Source organism: Mustela nivalis (genome assembly GCF_964662115.1).
Source record: "Mustela nivalis genome assembly, chromosome: 2".
NCBI classification, from domain to species: Eukaryota; Metazoa; Chordata; class Mammalia; order Carnivora; family Mustelidae; genus Mustela; species Mustela nivalis.
In genome coordinates, this window is record NC_139021.1 from 105,982,279 (window position 1) to 105,999,847 (window position 17,569).

Here is a 17,569-nt window from a genome sequence, read left to right on the forward strand (position 1 = left end):
TGAGGGAGGGAGCGGCGTGGCGCCGGGCGGCGAGGAGCTGGAGGCCAGGAACGGACGACCGGGGAGGAGAAGGCGGGGGCGCACTTGCGCAGAGAGAGGGAGCGGCGCAGCGGCGGCGAGGAGCTGGAGGCGGGTGAAGGACTGGCCGGGAGGAGAAGGCGTGGATGCACATGCGCAGAGGGAGGAAGCGGCGCAGCGGCGGGGAGGAGCTGGAGGCGGGTGAAGGACCAACCGGGAGGAGAAGGCGGGGACGCACCACTGTTGAGGGAGGGAGCAGCGCGGCGCGGGCGCGGGGCGGCGAGGAGCTGGAGGCCCGGAACGGAGGAGCGGGGAGGAGAAGGCGGGGACGCACTTGCGCAGACGGAGGGAGCGGCGCTGAGGTGGCGGCGAGGAGCTAGAACTCTGCTCCTGGCAGCTAGTGCTGTGATAGTGCGTCTACCCTGAAGAGGGCTATCTAACCCTAAGTCTTAAAAAGTTACTCATCGTACTGAGCTAGCAGGGGTTTAGTGAAGATTAGAGGCGTTTACCATGTATATCTGGCGCATAAATTATTCAGTACCTCTCTCAAGATTCTCTTCCCCGGTGTACCCCAGGCGCTTTTCTTGAGAAACCAGCTGGAGAGTTTCTGCCCAGTCGGCTGAGCTGAGAGATTGCTGTCTGAGGTACTCACTCCTGCTGCCTGGAGCCAGGCTTTTGTCCTGGTCCTTCGACCAAATTTTAGACGCAAGCCGAGAGAAGGGAAGCTGTGTTTGGATTTCATCTCTGTACCCGCTATCTGTGACCAGCATGGTTATTCTCGAATGAGAAAAGCAGCAAGCTAGCAATTCGGTATTAATACTAAAAACCGTTCATGTGTAAAAAAACTGTCCTATACCAAACTTGAAGAAAGCACACTCTCATCTCCTGCAACCTCCCATATACACTTCACGCAACTCCCCCCAATGTTAACATTTTACAGAGCCATGGTACCCTTATCAAAACTGAGAAAGCAACTCGGGCACAATTGTATTAACGAAATTACAGAGTTTGTTCAGATTCCGTCAGGTTTTCCACGAATGCCCTTTTACTGATCCAGGATTCTGTCCAGATACCACGATACATTTATTTAATCATTATGTCTGCTCCAACCTGTAAGTTTTTTTGGTCTTTCCTTGTCTTTCATGGCATTCACATGATTGAAGAATAGTGGTCAGGTATTGTGAAAAGTGCCTCTGAATTTACGCTTGTCCAATGTTTTCTCCTTATTGGACAGGTATATATTTTTAGGAAGAATACCCTTGGAAGGATGTGCTCTACCTATGTATCAGGTGACACGTGATATCAACGTGATTCGTCTTACTAACCTTTAGTACTTGGTTAAGGTGGTATCAGCGGGGTTTCTGCACTATATATTTAGGATTTTTCCATATCTTGTCTACACTTAAGAGTGGATTGGCTAAGTCCAGTGCACACCCAGGGACAGAGGAAATTCGCTCCTTTCCGAATTTATGGTCATATTTTAAAACCACCAGGAGTGTTAGTAAATTTGAGGAGAAACTCTGAGGCTACCCAGGTATCCTGTTTATATTTATAGTTTTGGCCACTAATTTTCGCTTTCATTGTTGGGTCTTGCCTGCAACCACTTTTACTGTGGTGTTCTAAAACGAGATTTTTCTGTTTTACTTATATGTTTATTGGGATTCTTCTGTAAAGGAAAGATTTTCATTTTCCTCATTTATTTATTCCATCATTTGTTTATGTCAGTACGGGCTCATGGATAATCTAATTCATTCCCCGTGGTCATTACTCAACCCTGCCTTTTTCACCCAACCCTTTGGTCTATGTTTTACAATTTTACCCTTTTCAGAATGTCAACGGCATTATATAATATGTATCTCCTGAGTTTGGCTTATTTCACTTAGCAAAATTCATTTAAGACTCATTTGTGTTAAAAAAAAAAAAAAGATTCATTCATGTTTTTGGTCCTTTTCTCAGATCAGCTCCTTTCTCTCCACTCTTTTCATTTCACCCATGCTATTATTATGTACCCTATGTCACAACACTAGCAGATAAACGATCTGAACGTTTGAATCTTAACCATGTAGTAGCTCTGTGTATGGGATTTCTAGATGTCTTCAAAGCCTCTAATAGAGACTGTATAATTGTATCCAAGTTAGGTTTGTAACAGTTGTCAGCAGTCTTGATTTGAATTTATAGAAGGTCTGACCTGAGAGTCTATGGAATAACAAATACATTGGAACTCTGGGCCTGGGTGACAATTCCAGCTAAAATGAATTTGCCCCTCAGGTGTCTTTTTCATCTACGTTAGAAAAGCACATCTTGGAAAGTAAGAAGGAGGAGTCTCTAAGTATATGTTAGTTGGAGAGAATCCTACAACTATTTGTGGTTATTCTCTTTTCTTTTTCTTTCTCTCTCTCTCTCTCTCTTTTGTTTTTAAGTAGGCTCACTGCAGGGCTGAGCTCATGACCCTGAGATCAAGACCTGAGCTGAGATCGAGTCGTTTGCTTAACCAACCAAACCACCCAGGCACCTCTTGAGTGAGTTTTGAGCAGAGTGTAGTTCGGAGAGAGGAGCAGATCCTAGGTTTTCACAGGCGTGTTCACAACAAGTGAGAATTGAGAATATTGCCCCATTCAGAAGCTCCCAGGCTGCCTAATGGAGAGAAGCCTGGACCAGGGCAGCTGGGCTGGAAGGAGTGAAGGATGGTTAGATGACCTGGGAAATAGAACTGTGCTGGAGGCATTCCAGGGATTTGTGGGAAAGGGCCTTAAAACTAGATGTGAGTCAGTTTTGTCTCACCAATCCCAGTTCAACCCTTACTCTTTGTTTTGTGCTCCCTCTTCCCAGATTCTAAGCTCTGCTCACACAATGAATCTGGCATTGAAAGCTGTGCTGTTGAGTTCTTTACAAGACAGCAGTACAAGGAGAGTTACTTATTTTTCTTCTTGAAGGTTGAGAAGAAATTGGTGCTGAAAATGTAAGTGAATTTCCCTGTCTTTGTGTTGGGGCAGAACCCAGAGGAAACGTTGAGTTTTCCTACCCCAGTCCTGTACTGACCACATCACCACTGGTTTAAGAAAAGATAGCCATTTGAGAAACTGCAATGCTTTAGAAAAACAAAACGTACACTCACTTGAAAGTGCCTCCATCCTTTTTTTCTTAGCTTTGGTTGCCTTCTCTAACTTGAGTAAACAAGGAAATACAGATGTAACAACTTTTGTTGTACAACCTTTGCTGAAGGTTTCGTGTTCCTTCATTTAGCGTATTATAATTTGCTTAACCAATTTTTCTCATTTCTAAAATTTCTTTGAAACAGAACATAGGGGTACAGACATTGTTTAAAAATGTCCTAGATGATAGTTCCATTCACCCAGTGAAAAATTGCACACTCAAGCTCTGCATGGCCAAATCACAGTCAGACGTAGTTGTGTGGGTGGTTTACATAGGTCCTTCCCTGCCCCTTCTGCGAGGTGAAAAGGGTATTCTCCCACAGAGGGGCATTTCACCCAGGTGATGTTTGCAGCTTTTTAAGAAGGCAGGTCCGGGAACTGCAAGGCAGTCTGTACCTTTAATGACTTCATTCCTCTTTCTCCATCCCAGCTCTGCCTTCAGAGGGCAGTCTGTACCTTTAATGACTTCATTCCTCTTTCTCCATCCCAGCTCTGCCTTCAGAGATTTCTGCATTTTTCCAAGGGAGACCAGCAAAATATGAAGAAGTCCTGTGTGAGTTATTGAAGTCATTTTCTGCTTTGTTTTATAATGGAACTTATGAGGATTATGACTCGTGTTTAAAATAGTAAAGTAGAAATAGATAAAATGAACCTGAGGGAACCAGCCTGACACAGTGTTTCTCAGACTTTAGTGTGCATCAGATCAAAACTGGGAGGTGTTTTAAACCATAGAATGGGGCCGGAGAGTTTTGGTTTTGAACAAGGTTGCAGGTGATGTTGAGGTGTGTAGACCAGTAGCATTGGATTAGCAGATCAATAGGGCAAAGTGGCGCGCGCACACACACACACACACACACACATCATATAAAGTCACATGGTTATCAAACTTGCAAATATTTCAGACTTTTGACCATGACTCCCCCACACTCCCTCCCCATCCCCCCCCCCAAAAAAACATACATAGAGCATCCCTATTCCTTTTGGAGCCTGAAGACTTTCTGGGATCAAGAGCTAAATAAAAAACTTCTGTTTCTCTTTATATAAATGATGAACAACCTTCTTGTGGCAAACCACAAAATAAATGACTATAATTATTCTTCAGTGGAAGCAAAAGACAGATTACCAAGCAGAACCCAGTTAATGAGGTTTTTTAGGAGAAGGTATTACTAAAGCCCATGTAGAGAGCTTTCCCCCGGTCTTGGTTTGTTTTTGTTTTCCCTTTACAAAACCTCGAATTTTTATAGAATAAGTTGACCGCACGTCCTTAAAATAACTCCAAAATTCTCAGACCCTGGAAACCACTAATCTACTTTCTGTCAGTATGGACTTGGATCTTCTGGATTTATTGTAGGAGTATAGTCATACAAAATGTATATTTTATGTGTGTCTTCCTTCACCTTGTGTAATGTTTTTAAACTTCATCATATTGGAGCACGTTACAGACTTCATTGTTTTTCTTTTCTGGCTTTATTAAGGTATATTTGACAGAACTATAAGGTATGTAGTGAACATTGTGATGATTTTGATATTCGTATACATTGTGAGAGGATTCCTCCCATCTAATCTAACACATCCCTCATCTCACATATTTCTTTCTTTCTTTGTTTTGGGTTTTTGTTTTTGTTTTTGTTTTTTTGGTGAGAGTATTTAAGCTCTGCTGTCAACAGATTTTAATTGTGATATCAGCTGTAGTCACCGTGTTATACATGAGATCCTCAGACCTTCGTTTTATAACTAAGTGTGCCTTTTTACCAAGACTTCATTTCTATCATTGAAGAATATTCCATTGTGTAGAAGGACCTGAGTTCTGTTCATCCACTCACTGGTTAACAGACGTCTGGCTTGTTTCTGCTTTACCGCTGTTGGGTAGTGCCCCTCTGAACATTCATGTGCAAATTTTGATAGAATACATGTCTTTGGTTCTTCTGGGTATTTACTGAGAAGTGAAAATGCTGGATCATGCATTAGTTGTAGTTTTAAATTACCGCCGAACCGCCTGTTTTTCATAATGTGCACAATTTTATATTTCCACCAGCAATGCATGAGGGTTAGTTTCCCCTCTTTATTGACAGCACTTGTTGTCATATTATAGCCAACATAGTGGGTAGGAAGTAGCATGTCATTGTGGTTTTGATTTGCTTTTCCCTAATGTCTAATGAGTACCTTTTCGAGTGCTTGTTGGATATTTGTGTATCTGCTTCACAGACATGTCCATTCAAATCCTTGGCCTGTTTTTAATTGGATTTATTGAAGAGTATTTTGGGTAATAGATTTTTATCACATATGTGGTTTTCAAATATTTCTTCCTATTCTGTGAGTTGTCTCTTCATTCTCTTGAAAGTATATCCTTTGATTCACAAAAGGATCTCTTTTCCTTTGTTGTGTTTGCCTTTGAGGTCATATCTAAGAATCTGTTGTCATTCTAAGATCATGAAGATTCACTCGTGTATTTTTCCTAAGAGTGTTATTGTTTCTAGCTCTCACATTTAGGTCTTTGATCTATTTAGAGTTAATTTTTGTATATGATATGAGGAAGGGGTCCATTTTCATTCATTTGCATGTGGATATTCAGTTCCAATACCATTTGTTGAAGAGACTCTTTTTTTCTCCCATTGAATGATCTTGGTACCCTTGTTGAGCGTCAGTTGACCATAGGTGTATGGGTTTGTTTCTGGACTCCCACTTCAGTTCATTTGTGGAGATGATAATATTCATATGTGGATATTATCATGCTAGTTCCTTGTGTTTGATACTGTAGCTTTATAGCAAGTTTGAAGTCAGGAATGTAAGTTCTCCAGTTTGTTCTACTGAACAAATTCTTCTTGACAAACTTGTCAGGATTGTTTTGGCTGCCTTTTTTTTTTTTTTAAAGATTTATTTATTTATTTGAGAAAGAGCGAGAGAGAGCACACACAAGCAGGAGGGGCAGGGAAAAGAAAAATCTCAAGCAGATCTCTTGCTGACCCTGACATGGGGCTTGATCTGACGACCCCGAAATCGTAACCTGAGCTGAAATCGAGTGCTGGATGCTTAATTAACTGAGCTACGCAGGTGGCCCTTTGTTTAGAATTTAATATTGTGTTTAAGATCTATCCAAACTGGTTACTTCATTCCTTTTAATATTCTGTTATGACAGCATACATTTTAGTTGTCTGTTTCTTATGTCATTTCTGTTTATCATTATTATGAATAATTGTGCAGTGACCATCTTTTACATTTTCTCTCCCTGTAGAAGAACAAGCATTTCAAGTATTCTGTAGTGTACACGCATGATACATATTGTTGGGTCAGAGAGACTAAGCATTTCCAGTGTCACTTTATGCTGCCAAATTGGTCTAAGTGACCATACGACTCCCACCAGCTGTTAGGTGACAGGACAGCTTTCTTTGTCTCCTTGTTCACAGTTGATACCGTTATTTCAAAATTATGGCCAGTCTGATGAAAGATGAAAACCCTATTGTTTTGTTTTTTATTTCTCTGATTTTGGATAGGATTGGGCCTTTCACTTTTCTTCTGTGAAATGTTGATTTATATGTTTTGTATATTTTTACATACCTTTCCATTAATTTTGTTCTGTATTTCTTACTGATTGATAAATATCCTTTATGAGTGTTGTATAGTAATCTTTGTTCTATTCATTGTAAATATGTTCTCCAAAGTTTGTCTTATTTTTTCACTTTGTGGCATCATTGGTAATATGAAAGTTTTACATGTTGATGTGGTCAGATTTGTGAATCTTTTTTCGATGGTTTTCTTTTGTTTTTTGGTGTTTTGTTTTGTTTGTTTTAGTTCTCTTATCCTTCAGTGTATTCCCATTGTGGCACATAGTCACATTCCTGTATCTTAAGCTTAGCAGGTATTTCCTCTCTGAGGTATACCATCAAATTGAGACACAATTTGATTGATTTCTTTCATTTGCTCTTTGTTTTTAGGGTTTTGTTTTCATTTTGATTATTGTTTTTGTATAAGTATTAAAAATATTACATCTTTCAATGGCATTTTAGGCTCTCGAACAGCATTTGGATGCAGTGTACAAATTACTCTGGTTTTCATTCATTCCTTTTTTTAAAATGACAGTTCTTTCAGTGTTGTGTCCAAATAAATGATGTCATTGGAGTCCTCAAGAGAAATGTGTAGATATCATGCCTGAATGAGTTAGGGACCACTTGCTCGTTTTCTAATAAAAGTAAAACATACAGTGAGAATGTATGTCTAGATGTGGAAATATGTCTTAAATCTTTGGAAATCCTCTTAGAAAGGACCCTGTTGTGGAGTTAACCTCTGCTCATCTGTGTTTTAGACAGAGGGGAGTAAAGGACTGTGCTGGGGAGGCAGGCAGTGAGGGGCAAAGTAGGTGTCACCTTTCTCATACTTGTCTTTCAGATGGAACCCCAGTGAACTGGTGGGTTGGAAGAACCAATGAGACACACACTTACTGGGGAGGTTCTCTGCCTGGTGCTCAAAAATGTGCTTGTGGATTACAGGGGAACTGCCTTGATTCTCAATATCACTGCAACTGTGATGCTGCCCGGAATGAATGGTGATTTCCATATAATTTCCCTGTGCAAACTGTAATTCTGTGTTGCTTAAACTGTGTAAGTTAGGCAGACATTGGACAAGACAGTTGTATAAAGAGAACAGATTAAAGTATTCCCCAGCCAGTTCAAGGTGTAAGCTTTGATGTGTACAGTGTAATTAATCTGAGGACTGAGGCATTAAGGTAGCTATTTCTGCTTACCTGTGAGTAACTAATCATGTCCACTTAATTTTTTTCCTAATAAGACAAGATATGAATACCAGATTAATGTTTCCCATTCACTGAAAGTACCATTATCAGAGTTCCTAGGGTTAAGTTTAACCCGATAGATGACGACGGCCCCGTGGCCAGCCCCAGCATGCTTGCTAACCTCCCTCGCTGCCAGCTGCATTTTTAAATGGCCTCATAGGGAAAATCAAATGGGGTCTAGGGTGCATAAAAGGGGGTTATGAGACACAAACCTCTCCCTGTCACTGGAGGTCACAGAAGGCTTCCAAACCCAGAGGGAAGGTGGAAAGGGAGCGATCTTCCAGCTAACCCCCCAGGTAGCAAGAAATAACTCCCTGAAAACACACATCCACAGACCTGCCCTCACACAGATCCGGAATCCTTGGATTAAGTTAGTGTGTCCACATGTCAGCAGTACCAATGGTTCATCGTAGAAGTACATGATATTCTTGCTAGAGGCCCGTCCTCCCCAAGGATTCCCACAGATAAAAATGCCACCAAACATGAGCTCACAATCAGGGCTACACAGCCCCAGGGGACAGAAGTGGGAGGCAGAAGAAACAATGGAGTAAACGGATGCCTAAAAATCCCAGATCACAGATAACTTAAGAACATCAGATAAAATAAATGTGTGAGCTGTTGGAAAAATAAGGCCTGGGATTGACTGATAAAGCAACCAGATACTATCGACAAAGGTGATCGCGATTTACAAAAGAACCGAATGAACGTTTAGAAATGAAAATATTCTCATTGAAATTTAAGACTTGTCAGATCAGATACTAGACACACGGGATCAGGACACTGGTGAAACGGAAAATGCATGTAGATAAGTGGCAGGGACTCTAGCCTAGAGAGACCGGCATGGGAGGAAGGAAACCTGGGACAGGGAGGGGAGAGCTGCGGTCAGAGTCAAGTTTTAACAGAGGAGACTGGCGATAATGAAGGGCTAAAATAGCTAAGAATTGGCCGGACTTGAGAAAATACTAGGATACCAGGCAGGGTAAATAAGAGTAAATCCACCTGTAGAAGCATCATGCTAAAATCAAGGAAGATGAAAGAGAATGTGAAAGGGAGTGGAGGTGACCAGAAGGTGTCAAAGCAAGGACTGTCGGAGCCAGGCAAAACCCCCTCTGTGGATCCAGCAAAGCCTGCGGGCCCTGGCACTCCCCTTGCTGTGCCTCAGTAAGTACAGTACTGTCTGATTCCAAGTGTGTCCCTAGCCAAAATACAGGGACACGCAGACAAACAGACACAGAAGAAATACACCACCAGCCAATTCCAAAAGACAGTTTAAAGAAGAGTTTTTGTTTTTTTAAAATTTTTAATTTCTTTTTTTAAGACTTTACTTATTTATTTGACAGAGCTCACAAGTAGGCAGAGAGGCAGGCAGAGAAAGAGGAGGAAGCAGGCTCCCTGATGAGCAGAGAGCCCGACATGGGGCTCGATCCCAGGACCCTGGGATCATGACCTGAGCTGAAGGCAGAGGCTTTAACCCACTGAGCCACCCAGGCTCACCCAAGAATGGTTTTTAGAATGAAAGTGGGTGATCTGGTAAGGAGAGTCTCAGACCCTAGAAGAAATACCGAGGAAAGAAATGTGTAAACTCAGAGGTTAACAGACACATAAGAGGCAAATACAAGACACTAGTCATGTGTCAGGCATGTACCATACTGAAACAGAAGGGAGTGGTCCTGTCCAGGACTACAGCCAGGGTTAGAAATAAGAATATGATTGAATTTAAAAACTTGTTTTGTAGAAGTTTGTCAGCATTAAATGGCTCATAGTGCATGCATTAGGATTTCAAGTGTAAGCACTGAAGAATAGAAACAGTGTAATACTCAAATCCAAAGAGGGAAGGAAGGAAAAACAGGATTTTAAGAACAGTTAATTCAAAAGAAGGTAGGAAATAAAATTTAAAAAGGAAGAAGAAACAACAAGCAACAAAATGACATAAGAATATTACGGGGGTGCCTGGGTGGCTCAGTGAGTTAAACCTCTGTCTTTGGCTCAGGTCATGATCTCAGGGTCCTGGGTTCGAGCCCCGCACCAGGCTCTCGGCTCAGCGGGGAGCCTACTTAGTATGCCCCACCCTCTGCCTGCCTCTCTGCCTACTTGTGATCTCTTTCTTTCTGTCAAATAAATAAATGGAATCTTAAAAAAAAAGAATATTATGAGTAATTAGACACAATAAATGTGACAAAACAGCCATTTAAGTGCAGATAGGTCATTTTGAATTAAAAATAAGTATATCTTGTTTGTACACCTAGAAATGTTGAACGCAAAATCTTAAAACAACCTATGAAACAAATGTGCACAGAAGTAATTTAAGTTTAAAAGTCTTTTTTATGTTTTTAAAGATTTTTACTTATTTGACAGGGAGGAAGGGTGCCTGTGCCCATAAGTGGCGGAAGGGCAGAGGGAGAGGCAGACTCCCTGCTTAGTGGGGAGCCCAATGAATTGGGGCTCACCAAAGGACCATGAGATCATGCATGACCTGAGCCAAAGTCTGATGTTAAACCAATTGAGCCACCCAGGCACCTCAAAATTTTGAAGTCTTAATATAGAATGATTAGCATTACCATATAATGATGCTTTTTAATTTCACCAAAACCCCCTAGTAATCCTAAAGTTGTATGTTTCTAACATACATGACTCAAAATGTATATAGAAAATAATTGCCTGAATTGAAAGAAGGAATATACAAATCAACCATTGTAAGGAGAGGTTTAGACATCCATCTGTTGGCAACTGGTAAATCATGCAGATGACAATTATAAAGGATATGGAATATTTTTATATGGAATCAATGGATTGATTTCGTAGGCCCTGAAAATTACAGAGTATATAATTTTCTCAAGCACACATGGCACATTTTTGCAAACTGATTTTCCTAATGTTTCATAAAGCAAAACCCCAAAGATTTTACAGATGTTGTTATGGTATGGACAAGTTCTCTGATTACAGGACACTGAGGTTAGAAATGATTAACAGAGGGACAAAAATATAGGTGGCATTTCAAAGCCACAAATGATTAGAATCAAGGAAATGAAGACATTATTCATAGAAAATATAGTTGCCTACCAGGAAATCCCGAGGATAGACACAAATATTATTGAAATTAATGAGAATTCAGTAGGGCTTCCCACTGAATCTTAGAATAACTGAATTCCTACAAAGAGCTTATTACCGTAAGAAAATATCATGAAAACCACTTGCAAAATCAGCATGAAGACTGTAGATCCTGCAATAAAGATAACAGAAATATGCAGAACTTTTATGTTTTATTATGAGATTATAAGAAGGTATATCTAAATGGAAATATCACATGACGGCCATGAGTGGGAAAAACTTCATTTTCTTGATTCCATTTCATTCCAATGCCAGTTATTTGCTGAGTGTTTGTGACGGTGAGACGCTGGAAAGATGCACGTGGGAAAGCAGTGGTCCATGGCAGTCCTGAAGGTGGAAGCAAGGACGGGAGACTGGCCCCCCAGGACTTGGAGTGTCAGGGGACCGCAGGCTCCCGACGGAGGGCGTTTCCTACGGGATGAAGGAAGGGAACAGCACAGCCCGAGAGCGAGCCCGGGAGCTTTCAAAACAGGGAGCTCCGGGCGGCGATGGTTCCCTGGTCCCCAGGCTCGCTTTCTCCAGAACAATTAGGAAACGGGAAAGCTGACTCGGTGTTCCCTGAAGCCTTTCCCAGAACGCAGGAGTCGCTGTGGCTGTGCTGCACCTGCGAAAAGGTGTTCTGCGAAACAGCCCGCGCAAGCAGCGTCTAGAGCGCCGGGAACGGAAGACCAAGAGGAAGCGGCCTTGGAAGTCCCGTCACTGAGTGCTCGGAACCTACCGTGAGAGCTGCCGGGCCTAGAGAGCAACACTCTGGCCTTCGGGGAAAAGAGAGAAACATGGAGAGGCAAGGAAAATCCTGAGATGTAACGAAGTTCGGCGATTTCGAAGGAGTCTGGTGACCCTGGCAATGAATCTCGTCCTACGTGAAGCGTGGGCATTTGGGAATGACCTGTGCTGAGAAAGAATTCTCAGTTCTGAGCTGTTTAAAATTTCCTCAGGCTCAGGAAGTTACTTTGCAAACAACAGAATTAAAAAAGAATGTATTATGATTATCTGCCTTAACACACACAATTACCCATTATGATTTCCCTTAGGTTTTTTTGCAGGGCTCTCTGTGTTTTGTCATTGCTAAAAACAATTAAAGTGTAGCTTTTCACTGCATTATAAATGTAGCTTTTAAATGGCTCTTTAAAATTCAGGGTTACTCAATGAATAACTAATGCCCTTACATTTTCCCTCTAGATGTTCTACCAAAATAACAATGACAGGAATGAAAATGCTTATTTGTAACATTTCCTGATACTTAACACCAGGAATTAATTTTGTTGTGTTAGCCCCACATTTATAAGAAGTATTTATTCAGACTGACTCCCCCCCACCATCCATGCCACCTTCTGGCTTGTGACCTGTGCCATTCCCAACAAAACCAGGAGTTCCGTGTTTGGGACGACCTGCCTGTGTGCTTCCAAGCACACAAATTGCAGGGCCTTACAGATAAAGCCCTGGGGTTTTGTTCCATCTGATTTTTGGAAACCATCTGATTCCAAAACAAATGTTTCTGAACTTTCAGGATATTTAGTTCAAATTTTTGATATCTTGCCAATATGCACTGGCAGTCACCTTGTCAATTTTTAAAGCAAAATAAAAATGCTAATAATTTCAAATCTTCCTACCTCGAAAGAATATTTTTGATGCCTCAACAGAATTGGAATGATTAATTATTAAGTGATGCAGGGTCTTTTTGAAGCAAAGCTATTCGCCTGAACCATTGGAACCATGCTGATTGTTTTGACTTGCAAAAACATCAGTTTCAGTTGCTTCCATTTGTATACATCAGAGCAAGTGAGGGCTTTATAATTGTTAGAAACTGAAACTTTCTAGGTTCTACACAGATGCAGGGCACCTGAAGGATACATTAGACACACTGTTATTTGTTCTAAATCCAAAGTACATACATAATTGAAGCAGGACGTAAAAACATGAGCAGCTCACAAGGTGCAGAAGAATCTTCTTTCTTTGCCCAGAGCGGTGGTTGGTGGCACAGCTTGCTTCCTACTCAGGACCTCAGGCTCTAGTCTGGTTTTTGTTACATTGGAACTATAGATATTCAGTCCTAAATATTCACTTATGTGATTGTATTATATTACAAGTATATTTCTGTCATTATATGTAATATCCACTAGATTCCTTGGTGACGCTGATGGTGGTTCTTATGCCCATGCCCCCAACACGCAGGACCTGGCAAGGGGTCACTTTGCACCAAATGTTAGCTGAATGAATGGATATAGACAGTCACGACTAGCTCTTCCCCTGCATTTCCCCAATTATTAATTTTAAGAGCATATTGTATCATACCTTCACTTTGGTTTAATCAACCTTCTCCTTCTTTCTTTTTCTTTCTTTCTTTCTTTCTTTCTTTCTTTCTTTCTTTCTTTCTTTCTATCTTTCTTTCTTTCTAATGGATGGCATCAATACATAAGGAAAGGCCTAGTAACCACGATAGTAATTTGGAAAATTGAGTTAAAAAAGAAAAATCTAGGAATTGAAAACCTAAATCTTTTCAGTTGGGTGGTTTGGTTTTTGTTTTGTTTTGTTTTGTTTTGTTTTGTTTTTAACAAAGCCAAGTAAGTTTTGCATTTAAATCTCACAAGGCGGGCAAATGGGAAAGGGCCTCGAGCTGCTTCATTGCAGGGAAATATAATCTCATGCTCGCACTGACGATTATGATTTCAGCCCTGCCCGTTTTTCTCTGTGGTCACGCAGAGGAACAAGGATATTGGATCCTCAAACCTTATTGAGTACATTACTATGTCAGAGTTCAGATGAGTCCTTTGATTTCCTTATTGTTACGTATTTACAAATTTAGCTTACCATGTCTTGCGCTGCAGTAAGAGAATATTTGCTCCTTCTCTGGATGTCATTCAGAATAACACTAAGGTGGTCGTTTTTGTTTTATAGGACCAGTGACACAGTAGTTCTTTCCCATAAGGAGCACCTGCCAGTCACTCAGGTTGCGATGAGAGACACAGGCCAACCACATTCAGAAGCGGCTTATGCGCTGGGGCCTCTGCTCTGCTCCAGGGACAGTAAGTAGTGGCAAGAGGAACTGCCTTGACCCCTGGAAATGCATGTCAGTGTTTTAGGAGACATGTAGCTGCCTGAGTCAGTAAGAACACTGTCTATGCTAATACTCTGCATCTCATTAGGAATGTGTTAACTTACAAAAGAAGTGTGTATTGTCGTTCTACTTGAGAAAAAAAGGAGGTATATTGTATTACCTTCGGAGTGTGTGTCCTCTGTAGTATTTGAGTCAGACTATTGCTGTGAATGTTGGTGGGATGATCTGAAACACTGATCACCGTCAGCAAAATCTAGTCATTTGATAATTAATTAATTGGAGTAAGTATTGGATGAGTGCTGAGATGCCTAAAACTGGTAAGATACTGAGAAACGGGGTGATGGAAGCCATCATTTGTCTGTTCGTTGTCACCCTCTGACAGTTTGCGAACCTCAGTGGTCCTAACTGTCCTCACCCCTCCCACTACATGTGGATTTCTTACCCACAACATTCTGGGTTTTCCCTCCTTCCTCCCCATGCCAGTGACATCCTATTGTGGTGCCCCCGGCCTGTGTGCTCAGCCCTCTGTCTCTGTTCTCCAGTGGTGAGCTGTTCCCAATAGGCTCATGGCTTTAAATCCCACATTGATGTCAATGATTCTGTCATCACTATACCCCAGGCTGTCTCCCTGCACTCCCACCTCTGCCACCCAGCTGCTTAGGCTCAACAGGCATTTCAAAACAATTTGTCCAAAAGAAGGAAAAAAAAAAGTTTTTCCACGAGAACCTTCCCCAACTCAGGACATGGCAACTCCATGCTTCCTTTCGCTTAGACGGAAAATGTAACAGCCACTTATAACTTCTTTCCTCTCTTAACACACATCGGACTCATCCACAAATACAAATCATATCACTTTGAATTTCAAAACTGGATCCAGCAACCCCCACCCACTGGCTTGACTGGCCTACTTGCAACTGCTTCTTCCCACTTAGCGGAGACGCCACAGAACGGCCAGAGGGAAAAGTCAGGGCACGTCAGTTCTCTGGCCCAGACTCTCCAGTGGCACTCGTATCAGAGAAGAGGCCAAAATTCAACATCTACCAAGGCTGCGGTGGCCATCCCTTCCCAGGGTCACATAGAAGGTGTTGCCATGTGGAGAAATCCTGGCATTTCTGAGATTTGCCATTCAGAAAATGGAAGTTTCCTACTTCAGATGACAAAAATATTGAGAGGTGGATAGTCACAGTGTAAAGAACATATGAACATGCCTTGATGGAAGATAGTATGAAGAATTGTTCTTCCCACTCATGACCTTAGACAGCAGACCACACTCTGTGTCCGGATAGGACGAACTAAGCACGCCAACCTCACTTCTCCCACGAGTCCCCCTATGAAACCTGGGCAGCACGCCTGAAACAGTTATCTCAGGGCTCTAGCAAGCCAGGAGAGGCAAGGAGGAGAAACCAGAAGGCATCATTTACTTTTCCCTCCAGTATCTGTCGGTCAACCCAGACGTGGGCACTGGGTCAGGGACAGAAGTTCCATGAGAAGCCTTTGAGCCCTGGCTAGAGGCTGGAACAGAAAGTTCCTAACTTTCAGGAAGGGCAGGAATCCCATTTCCCTCTTTTTCTATCTAGGCAGACCCATAACGATAACAGCAGAAGCTGCCCAGGGAACGCACAAGAGCCAGGACTTCAGAAGGGGACTTTTGCCCTGCATAGGGCAGCTGTGGCTCAGAGATGATGGAAAGACTCCTCTTATTTTTATTCTCTTCCTCCACTCACCCATCGCTTCGCAATGGACCAGGTACAGTTGCATAGGAGAGCATTACAGAGCAGTCTCAGTAGAGCCTGTTTTCCAGTTCTGTGACTGACAAGGGAGACCAGGGGACCAGAAAGTACCTAGAAGAGCAGAGGGAGGCAGCCATTCAGGAAAGCATACTACATGTTGTTTATGAAGTCCTGGGCTCATCTCAGAGAGACACATGCATGGATCTGGTCCTAACTATAGACCCAAGACCTAGGCTGGCCACTGGGTCATGCACAAGTGAGGCAGAGCTGAGTCATGCTGCAAAGGCTTTGAAAACTGGACTGCCATTAGAGACAGCCCACCCTCTCCAACACACATTGCCTGTCTTGCTAATTTTGGCCATTCTAACTGGTGTAAGGTGGTATCTCAATGTGGTTTTAATTTGAATCTCCCTAATGGCTAGTGATGATGAACATTTTTTCATGTGTCTGATAGCCATTTGTATGTCTTCATTGGAGAAGTGTCTGTTCATATCTTCTGCCCATTTTTTATATGACTATCAGTTTTGTGTGTGTTGAGTTTGAGAAGTTCTTTCTAGATCCTAGATATCGACCTTTTGCCTGTACTGTCATTTGCAAATATTTTCTCCCATTCCGTGGGTTACCTCTTTGTTTTCTTGACTGTTTTCTTTTCTGTAGAGAAGCTTTTGATCTTGATGAAGTCCCAAAAGTTCATTTTTGCTTTTGTTTCCTTTGCCTTTGGAGACATATCTTGAAAGAAGTTGCTGTGGCTGATATCAAAGAGGTTACTGCCTATATTCTCCTCTAGGGTTCTGATGGATTCCTGTCTCACATTGAGGTCTTTTATCCATTTCAGTTTATCTTTGCGTATGGTGTAAGAGCATGGTCTAGTTTCATTCTTTTACATATAGCTGTCCAATTTTCCCAGCACCATTCATTGAAGAGACTGTCTTTTTTCCACTGTATATTTTTTCCTGTTTTGTCGAAGATTATTTGCCCATAGAGTTGAAGGTCCATATATGGACACTCTAATCTGTTCCACTTGTCTATGTGTCTGTTTTTATTCCAGTACCATGCTGTCTTGGTGATCACAGCTTTGTAGTAAAGCTTGAAATCAAGTAACGTGATGCTGCCAGTTTAATTTTTGTTTTTCAACATTTCCTTAGCGATTCGGGGTCTCTTCTGATTCCATACAAATTTGGGGATTATTTGCTCCAGCTCTTTGAAAAATGCAGGTGGAATCTTGATCAGAATGGCATTAAAAGTATAGATTTCTCTAGGCAGTATAGACTTTTTAACAGTGTTTATTCTTCTGATCCAAGAGCATGGAATGGTCTTCCATTTTTTTGTGTCTTCTTCAGTTTTTTTCATGAGTGTTCTGTAGTTCCTCAAGTGCAGATCCTTTACCTCTTTGGTGAGTTTTATTCCCAGGTATCTTATGGTTCTTGGTGCTATAGTAAATGGAAACGATTCTCTAATTTCCCTTTCTGTATTTTCATTGTTAGTGTATAAGAAAGGCACTGATTTCTGTACATTGACTTTGTATCCTGCCATGTTGCTGAATTGCTGTATGAGGTCTAGTAGTTTGGGAGTGGAGTCTTTTGGGTTTTCCATATAAAGAATTATGTCATCTGCGAAGAGGGAGAGTTTGACTTCTTCATTGCCAATCTGAATACCTTTTATTTCTCTTTGTTGTCTGATTGCTGTTGCTAGGACTTCTAATACTATGTTGAACAAG

At 41.6% G+C, this 17,569-nt stretch overlaps 1 pseudogene across 1 annotated transcript in view; it reads left to right on the plus strand.

Annotated features, from left to right (window-relative positions):
* The first annotated feature begins 2,509 nt into the window (after nt 1-2,509).
* The window catches only part of LOC309859762 (contactin-associated protein-like 3B), a 34,557-nt pseudogene continuing 19,497 nt past the window's right edge, over nt 2,510-17,569 (plus strand). The window contains exons 1-4 of the transcript in view: nt 2,510-2,537; nt 3,661-3,723; nt 7,554-7,710; nt 13,963-14,090. The product of the transcript in view is annotated as a contactin-associated protein-like 3B (transcript). The remainder of the gene's footprint in view (nt 2,538-3,660; nt 3,724-7,553; nt 7,711-13,962; nt 14,091-17,569) is intronic.